Source organism: Hyaena hyaena, unplaced genomic scaffold (assembly GCF_003009895.1).
Source record: "Hyaena hyaena isolate Hyena2069 unplaced genomic scaffold, ASM300989v1 scaffold_637, whole genome shotgun sequence".
NCBI lineage: Eukaryota > Metazoa > Chordata > Mammalia > Carnivora > Hyaenidae > Hyaena > Hyaena hyaena.
The window spans coordinates 875,500-885,289 of NW_024081260.1; the positions used below are offsets into that span (position 1 = coordinate 875,500).

General features: G+C 38.9%; 1 pseudogene; it reads left to right on the forward strand.

Moving 5' to 3' along the window:
• Window positions 1-7,107: 7,107 nt before the first annotated feature.
• On the forward strand, window positions 7,108-8,043 carry LOC120249093 (annotated as a pseudogene).
• Window positions 8,044-9,790: the final 1,747 nt, after the last annotated feature.

Genomic DNA, 9,790 nt, shown 5'->3' on the forward strand with positions numbered 1-9,790 from the left:
AGTTTTTCCAGCACCATTTACTGACAAAATTGCTTTTCTTATTTTCCCATTGGATATTTTTTTCCATGCTTTGTTGAAGATTAGTTGGCTATATATTTGTGGGTCCCTTTGTGGGATCTCTTTTCTATTCTGTTGATCTATGTGTCTGTTTTTGTGCCAGTTTCATACTATCTTGATGATTACAGCTTTGTAATACAGTTTGAAGTCTGGAATTGTGATGCCTCTAACTTTGGTTTTCTTTTTCAACATTACTTTGGCTATTTGGGGTCTCTTCTAGTTCCATACAAATTTTAGGATTGCTTGTTCTAGCTCTGTGAAGAATGTTAGTGTTATATTTTTAGGGGTTGTATTGAATGTGTAGCTTGCTTTGGGTGGTATTGACATTTAAACAGTATTTTTTTTCCTAATCTTTGATTATGGACTGTTTTTCTGTTTCTGCGTGTCTTTAATTTATTTAATAATCTTTCTATAGTTTACAGAGTACATACCTTTTACCTCTTTGGTTATGTTTACTACTAGGTATTTTATGGCTTTTTTTTTGGTGTAATTATATATATATATATATGTATGTACACATGTATATACATACATATTTTTTTAAAACTTTTAAGTATTTATATATTTTATTACATTTATTTATTTTTGAGAGACAGAGTAAGACAGAGCGTGAACAAGGGAGGGACAGAGAGGGAGGGAGTCACAGAATCCGAAACAGGCTCCAGGCTCTGAGCTGTCAGGCCAAAGCTGGATGCGGGGCTTGAATCCACAAACTATAAGATTGTGACCTGAGCCGCAATCGGATGCTCAATGTACTGAGCCACCCAGGTGCCCCTAAATGTTTATTTATTTTTGAGAGAGAGAAAGAGACAGAGCTTGAGTTGGGAAGCAGCAGAGAGAGAGGGACACACAGAATCGGAAGCAGGCTCCAGTCTCTGAGCTATCAGCACAGATCCCGGCGCGGGGCTCCAACTCACAAATGGTGAGATCATGACCTGATCCAAAGTTGGAAACTTAACCGACTGAGCCATCCAGGCGCCCCCATTTTTATATTTTGTAAATTTTTAAATGCTTATTCATTTCGAGACAAAGATAACAAGTGGGGGAGAGGCAGAGAGAGAAGGAGGAGAATCCTAAGGAGGCTCTGAGCTGTCAGGAAAGAGCCTGATGGGGGGCTCGAACCCACAAAACACAATATTGTGACCTGAGCCTACATCAAGGCACCCATGATCTGGTGTAATTTTAAATGGGTAGATCCCTTTATTTCTCTTTCTGCTGCTTATAGAAATGGAACTGATTTCTCTATTGATTTTATATCCTGCGACTTAACTGTATTCATGTATTTATTCTAGCAGGGTTTTGTTGGAGTCTTTCAGCTTTTCTAGGTAAAGTATCATGTGATCTGCAAAGAATGAAGGTTTAACTTCTTCCTTGGTGATTTGGATGCCTTTTATTATTTCTGTTGCTATTGTTGTCTGATTCTTTAGGCTAAGATTTCCAGTACTATGTTGAATAACAGTGGTGAGAGTGGACATCTTTGTCATGTTCTTGACCTGAGGGGAAAAGCTCTCAGATTTTTCCCCTTGAGGATGATATTAGCTGTGGATCTTTCATATATGACCTTTATCATGCTGTGGTATATTCCTTTCATCCCTACTTTCTTGAGGGTTTTTTATCTAGAAAGGATGCTGTATTTTGTGAGATATTTTTCTGCATCTATTGGGAGTATCATGTGGTTCTTATCCTTTCGTTTATTAATGTGATGTATCACGCTGATTCATTTGCAGGTATTGAAGCATCCCTGCAGCCCAGGAATAAATCCCATTGATCATGGTAAATAATTCTTTTTTTTTTTTAAGATTTTTTATTTATTTCTAGGAGAGAGAGAGAGAGACAGCGTGAGCAGGGGAGGGTCAGAGAGAGAGGGAGATACAGACTCCGAAATAGGCTCCAGGCTCTGAGCTGGCAGTCAGCACAGAGCCCGATGCGGGGCTCAAACCCAGGAACCGCGAGATAATGACTTAAGCAAAAGTCGGACGCTTAACCGACTAAGCCACCCAGGCACCCCGGTAAATAATTCTTTTAATGTATTATTGGAAATGATTGCTATTCACAATGTCTTGTGAATTTGTGCATTGATGTTCTTCAGGGATATTGGTCTATAATTCTTTTTAGTAGGGTCTTTGGTTTTGTAATCAAAATAATGCGAGCCTCACAGAATGAGTTTGGAAATTTTCAAATATTAATAAAATTGATTAAATTCTAAAATAAAATAAAATTTGAGATTAATATTGTGTAATCTTAATGTGACATGCATCACAAAATATATGGCACTTTTCTATCCTTTTTAAAAAAATTTCTGAGAGAAAGAGAGAGAGAGCAGGGGAAGGTCAGAGAGAGAGGGAGTTACAGAATCCGAAGCAGGCTCCAGGCTCTGAGCTGGCTGTCACCACAGAGACCAACGCGGGGCTCGAACCCATGAACCGTGAGATCGTAACCTGAGCCGAAGTTGGACGCTTAACCGACTGAGCCACCCAGGAGCCCCATCACTTTTCTATCCTTATGCAAACAGAATATGACATATTTTTATCTATAAAATCACAGAAGATTAAATGGTTTACATGGGTGGAACATGGCTTTGTATGGCAATGGTTTATCTCTTACACATATTCTCAAAATGTGTGTAGCTTCACTTTTATATTACATGAAAGTGATAAAGAATTCTAATGTTGGAGCCAGCATACTTGGTTTCAAATGCTGCTGCTACTGCTCACACGGTGGTAGTGGATGAGTGACTTAAGTTGTCTATATTTCAATTTCCTCATCTTGAGATATTGCTAATTAGACTAGCCTTCCTTATAGAGTAGCGATGGAGCTAAAAGGGTGAATATTTCTGAAGTACTTAAAATAGTCTAGCTCCTATTAAGTGCACCAGAAGTATTTGGTATTTTTATTAAGGAGGGCATGTAAGAACCAGTGTAAAATTGGAAGCCAGTATATAAAGCCAAATGTACACAGAGTTCAAATGTGAAAGGCAATTAAGATAAATGTGGCTCAGTGTAGAACCAAATCACTGCTAGAATTTGGCAGGAATGAGGGAGATACAAACTGAAGACTTTTAAATGAATGTCTGTGACTCCTGGTAGACCCAGTTGAGTCAACATGCAATACAGAAAATGGGCCACAGGATTAGCAGTGTGATTAGTTATTAGTAAACAAAAATTCCTTCCTGACACAGGGACTTTATGGGAAGCCAAGGAGTTGTTAATGAAAGGTTTTAGAAATAATAAACAAAATTGTTAGAGATCACTTTAATGTTCAGTATAAAAGTTTTGAGGGACATTTGGATTATTTTAAATTTTTAAAGTTTTTATTTAAATTCCATTCAGTTAACATCAGTGTAATATTAGTTTCAGGTGTAGAATCTAGGGATTCAACACTTCCACTAAAATACCAGGTGCTCATCACAACAAGTACCTTCCTTAATCTCCATCAACCATTTAACACACCCTGCACCCACTTTTCCCTCTGTTTACCCTCAGTTTATTCTCTATAGTTAAGAGTCTGTTTCTTGGTTTGTCTCTCTTTTTTCTCCCTTTGCTTGTTGGTTTTGTTTCTTAAGTTCTACATATGTTTGAAATCATATGGGTATTTGTCTTTCTCTGACTGACTTCGCTTCGCATAATACTCTCTAGCTCCATCCATGTCATTGCAAATGGCAAGATTTCATTCTTTTTATAGCTAAGTAATATCCCATTGTATATATATATACACCACATTCCCCCCCCCCCACACACACACATATTAGGGTCAGGATAAAAATTAGGGCTATAGTTATGGAAGTGTTAGTGTTAACACCAGAGTGATAGTATGTGCCTGGTATCCTGTAGTTCAAAGACCTCTCTAGAGTTAGGTTTAGGTTAGGATTTGAATTTGGGGTTAGTAATTAAGGGTTTGGGTTAGGGTTAGGGCTAGACTTAGGGTTCAGTTAAGGTATGTGCCTGGCAACCTGCAGTTCAAGACCTCTCCAGAGAATGAAATGTGAAAGTTCTGTTGGAGTGAGAATAGACATGGCAACTATCTACTAAGCTGAGGAAAGGAGTGGGTTTAGGGCTCTAAATACTCTCACATAGATTTTCTGAACTTTTGTAAGTATAAACTTGGAATTGAATCTAAAAGACAATAAGGAAGGCGTAAATGGTGTAGGTCGACTCTCGAAGAGCACCAGATTAATAAGGAAAAGGTTAGTTTAATGTCTTCCATCTTTTCTGTTTCATGGCTCCTGAATCTACCCTACTTAGAACCTGTTTTCTCGTAAATTTGGGCTTTACCCCTAGATGGAACAGGAGAAAATCAGGTGAGTTAGCAGAACCTATTCCTTTCATTGACAACACCATTCAAAGCAACATTTTTCCTGCTGGTGGTGATAAGTTCTGTGGTGTCCCAGTACAAGGGCAACATCATGTCGAAGGCATTTCTGTGAAGAGTCTTGTGAACATTACACCATTGTGACAGTTCCTTGAAGGGTATTAATTATAATTTTGGGATTTGTCTTCCCCATGGTCCCAGTCAAGGAAAGAAAGTCACATTAGTCCTTTTATTTTCTTAATGGCTCTATTTGCTCTGGGATAAGGGTTCCATCCCCTGATACCTTAAATGCCCTAAAGAATTCCTGCATTCTGCTCAAAGCACATCTTCTGGACTAGCCCAGGCTTTCTTTTCTGTGATGATGATAACCATAGTTTGTTTTAGACTATGCTTTCCATGGTTAGATTTTGAACATAAACACAGTTGGTATAGGAAGGCAGTTAGGTTGATGTTCTCAGGTTGCATGACAGCCAGAGAGCCTGGTTGGTCTGTAAATGGCAACGCATAGACCATGAAGAGAACAGCGGGGAGAGTGGACAAATACAGGCAGGTCAGTATGGAAAACCAGAGAGAGCCCTGAATAAGAGCTAAGCTTAGTTAGAAGGAACAGATATCATAGAAATTAGGAGAATGTCTGTTAGTGACACTGGGGTGAGAAGAAAGTGCTAAGCCATACATTTCCCCCATAATATTTGACTTCAAAGAATAGACAGATATTTATTCCATGATTCTAAAGCTACCTTTGATAGGGTCTTCATTCCCTCCTTTCTACTAAGAAGAAAATCAACCCATAAATCTCCAAATTTCTCTTTTTATGAATTCTGAATAGTTTGTCCTTTATCTCTTATTCCTTTTCACTTCTGGGAGAATGATGAACAATGGCTGGTATAGCAGTTAAAGAAATGTCACACAACTGCTGCTTTATTTTAATTAATGTAGTAAGGAATTTAGGCAGCTTTATTTGTAAGTCAAGAAAGTTGTGTCTACCTCAGGAAAATACCCACAGCATTTGCGTTAAAATATTTCGTCATGTATTACCTTTTCATTTTAGGGATATGAAAAAGAAATATCTTGGAAAATTTCCCCCCATCCCTCATGAGGTTAATGATAGTTATATTATGAATAATATTAAATGGTGTATAGATATATTTGTGAATCAATCTTAACAATCTTGGGCCACATTTAGTGTTCCTGTCTCCCCAGCTAGATCTTGACCAATTAGACATCCCTTACATCTTTTTCAAATGCTAAGAGTACAATAGTTGAGCTAGTAAAAGTCCTTGAAAAGACTGCATGTTGGTCTGTTCTAGTTGAATTTGTCTTTGCTGTCTTCTCTCAGAGAGTGAGGAGAGACATGGCTGGGCAAAGCTATTTGGGAATATGTAAATGCAGATTACTATGTCTTTTAGCAACAACTATAAAGTGTTAATGTTGTCAATGAAAGACTGATAACACATAAGAGAAAATAAGCAACTGAAAACTCAAAAATCAGTGAGTTTACTATTCAAAAGCTCAATTTGAAATTGTAGGAAACCTAAAATTGTGGAATAATTATAAATTATGGCTTAGAGTTCAAATGTGTTAGCTGCTGTCCTAAAGCAGGTGAAGTTCTGTGGAAATTGTTTCCATGCTGTTGTCCAGGCCTCACAGCCTGGGACTCACACTCATTCAGTCCCAAGCCCCACTGCTTCCTGCCCACTTTCCTGGTCTACACCCTCCCTTTTCCTCTTGTTTCTTCCACAGTTTTCTTCAATTCTGAACTTCATTTTGGTCTTTCAAAATTAGTTCTAGTCTCATTTATGGTTGGAAGTATTCCATCACTGAATCCCCAGGATACTTCACTTCTCAATTAGGATTAAGACTTCAGCTGAGCTCATAGAATGAATACTCATTTTTGGGTGTGTGTGTGCACATGTGTGCCTTTTTTTATACTTCCAGTTGCATGCTTTTTCTTTTTTGTCCAAAGACGGTCATTAGCATACATGAATGAATAAGAATATTTGTTCTTCCTATAATCATAAGGAAATTGAAAATTTTTTTCACCCAATTTTAATATATTTTTTTAATGTTTTATTTATTTCTAGGAGAGAGAGAGAGAGAGACAGCGTGAGCAGGGGAGGGTCAGAGAGAGAAGGATTCACAGACTGAAACAGACTCCAGGCTCTGAGCTGGCAGTCAGCACAGAGCCCGACGCGGGGCTCGAACCCACGAACCGTGAGATCATGACCTAAACGAAAGTCGGACGCTTAACCGACTAAGCCACCCAGGTGCCCCCCAATTTTAATATTTTAAAGTTGCTACTGAGTTGTTCTTCATGTCATGGTAAGGTCTCACTTATATGTAAGATTATTGAGTAGAGATATTCCTTTCTTTGTCACCACAGAATTAGAAATAGCCTGAAGTACATAAAAAAAGGATACATTGAAAATTTTTTTGTTAAAAGGTTTTTTTCATTAAAGTTGTCTTCTTGGCTATGGAACATAATCTTTAATCTTTTTTTTTATCCAATACTAACTTAGAGATTCATAAATAGTACTTATTCACTTGAGAAGTTATTGATTATGTCCACAGCAGGAAAAAAGAACTGAATGAAACATAAAAATAAAACTATGAAAACGTTACTGTAACAAGAGCATTTTGGAAAGGACATAGGTTTTCCTCAGACTACTGAGAAGTTTAACAATGGGTGAGCAGCCTATGAGTTTATGATTTTCTCTTCAGATACTGAAAAAAAAATGAATAATGATGGGGAAAAATGCAAGTTCTGAAAGTTACTTTGTTCTACTGGGTTTTTCTCGTTGGCCGCATCTGGAAGTAGTTCTCTTTGTGCTTATCTTGATGTTCTACCTGGTGACATTGATAGGCAACCTCTTTATCATTGTCTTGTCGTACCTGGACGCCCATCTCCACACTCCCATGTACTTCTTCCTCTCCAACCTCTCTTTTCTGGATCTCTGCTACACAACCAGCTCCATCCCTCAGTTACTGGTCAACCTCTGGGGCCCAGAAAAGACCATCTCTAAAGCAGGTTGCATGACTCAACTTTAATTTGACCTTGCACTGGGAACCACAGAGTGTGTCCTCCTGGTGGTCATGTCCTATGACCGTTATGCAGCTGTCTGTAGACCCCTGCATTACACCGTGGTCATGAACCCTCGTTTCTGCCACCTGTTGGCTGTGGCTTCCTGGGTCAGTGGCTTTAACAACTCAGCACTTCAATACTCCTTTACCTTCTGGATCCCCCTATGTGGACATCGCCAAGTGGACCATTTCTTCTGTGAAGTTCCAGCTCTGCTGCGATTGTCATGTGTTGATACACATACTAATGAGCTGACCCTCCTGATCATGAGCTCTATTTTTGTCCTCATACCACTCATCCTGATTCTCAGCTCATACGGCGCCATTGCCCGGGCTGTGCTGAGGATGCAGTCATCAACCGGACTTCAGAGAGTGTTTGGGACATGCGGAGCCCATCTTAAGGTTGTGTCCCTCTTTTTCATTCCAAACATGTGCATATATCTGCAGCCACCATCAGGAAGTTCCCAAGATCAGGGCAAGTTCATTGCCCTCTTTTAAACTGTTGTCACACCTAGCCTCAACCCACTAATCTACACTCTCAGAAACAAAGATGTAAGAGCGGCTGTAAGGAGACTAGTGGGACGGGAGTGGGAGGTGTAATAAAAACATCACAATTTTTGTCCTGTAACTTTTGTTGAGAGCCTGGTCCACCTTGGATGATGTTTTCCCTCTTTTATTGGTACTTAACTTAGTCTACACCCCAGCAAGCATAGAAGTTAAGCCCTAACTTTGGATTCTTTTTCAGCTAATTCTAAAATATTATCTAGAGATAAATTTTTTGATTTGTAACACTTTAAAATTTAATTCCATCTTTAGCGCTCATAGAAATTTGGGACTTTTTAAAAGTTTATTTATTCATTTTGAGAAAGACAGAGAAAGCACAAGTGGGGAGGTGCAGATAGAGAGGGAGAGAGAAAATCCTTAGCAGGCTCCATAGAGCGCTGAGCCTGATGCAAGCTTGAACTCACCAAACCGTGAGATCATAACCTGAGCTGAAATCAAGAGTTGGATGCTTAATTGACTGAACCACCCAGTCGCCACTAGGCGCTGGGTTTTAAAAATAATATTAAGGGGTGCCTGGGTGGCTCACATTAATTAGGCATCAGACTCTTGACTTTGATACAGGTCATGATCTCATGGTTTGTGAGTTCAAGCCCTGCAAGTGGCTCTGCACTGAGTGCAAAATAAATTTCCTTTGCATATTCTATTTCTGTGTGGGAGACGTGTTCAGTTGAAGCTAGTCATATACAGGGACAGTGGTCTAGAGACAATTTATTTTAAAGTGGCCTCTTAAATACTGTTCAGTCAAAGACAAATATAGGACTTCATTCATAGATGGAATTCAAGAAATAAAATAGGTGAACATAGGGGAAGGGAAGGAAAATTAAGATAAAAACAGAGAGGGAGGCAAGCCATAAGAAACTCTACAATACAGAGAACAAACCAAAGGTTGCTGGAAGGAGGTGGGGGGGGGGAGCATTAAGAATGGCTAAATGGGTGATGGACATTAGGAAGGGTTTTTGTATGAGCACTAGGTATTATATATTGAGGATGAATCACTAAATTCTATTCTAGAAATCATTATTGCACTAAATGTTAACTATCTTTGATTTAAAAGGTTTTTTAAAGAAAAAAATAAACTCATTACTTTTTTTAGCTTGAATTCAGACATTAAAGTTGTAGTTTATCACCTCTTTTAAGATCCAGATGTAATTGATCTAGATCCTATTAAGTGGATTATAAAAGTAAGAAAATAAAGGGCAGGATCTCCCGTAAGCTCATGAGTGCGTTACCATTACATGGTGTGCTGTGCTTGGATCCCTCTGTGTGGATTTCATTTTCTTCTCATCCTCTTTGTAATCTCTTACTAGAGATGACCACTGATAGAAGGTAGAGTCCCATGAACCCATCCACAAGCAAGGCTCATGTGTGTAACAGAATTTTTATTAAATAATAATTTTAATATCAAATTTAATATTAAATCATGTGATGTCATCCCTTTTCATATCACACAAGCTTTATAAAATATGAAAATATGGGCTCCTCCTGCCTCCCTGGAGATATTACCATTTGGAATACCTCATGTAGCACTCCAGCCTTTCATTCCTTTTTAAAAAAATGTTTATTGGGGCGCCTGGGTGGCTTAGTCAGTTAAGCGACCGACTTTCGCTTAGGTCATGATCTCGCGGTTTGTGGGTTCGAGCCCCGCATCGGGCTCTGTGCTGACTGCCAGCTCAGAGCCTGGAGCCTGTTTCAGAGTCTGTGACTCCCTCTCTCTCTGACCCTCCCCTGCTCACGCTGTCTCTCTCTCTCTCTCTCTCATAGAAATAAATAAAACATTTTAAAA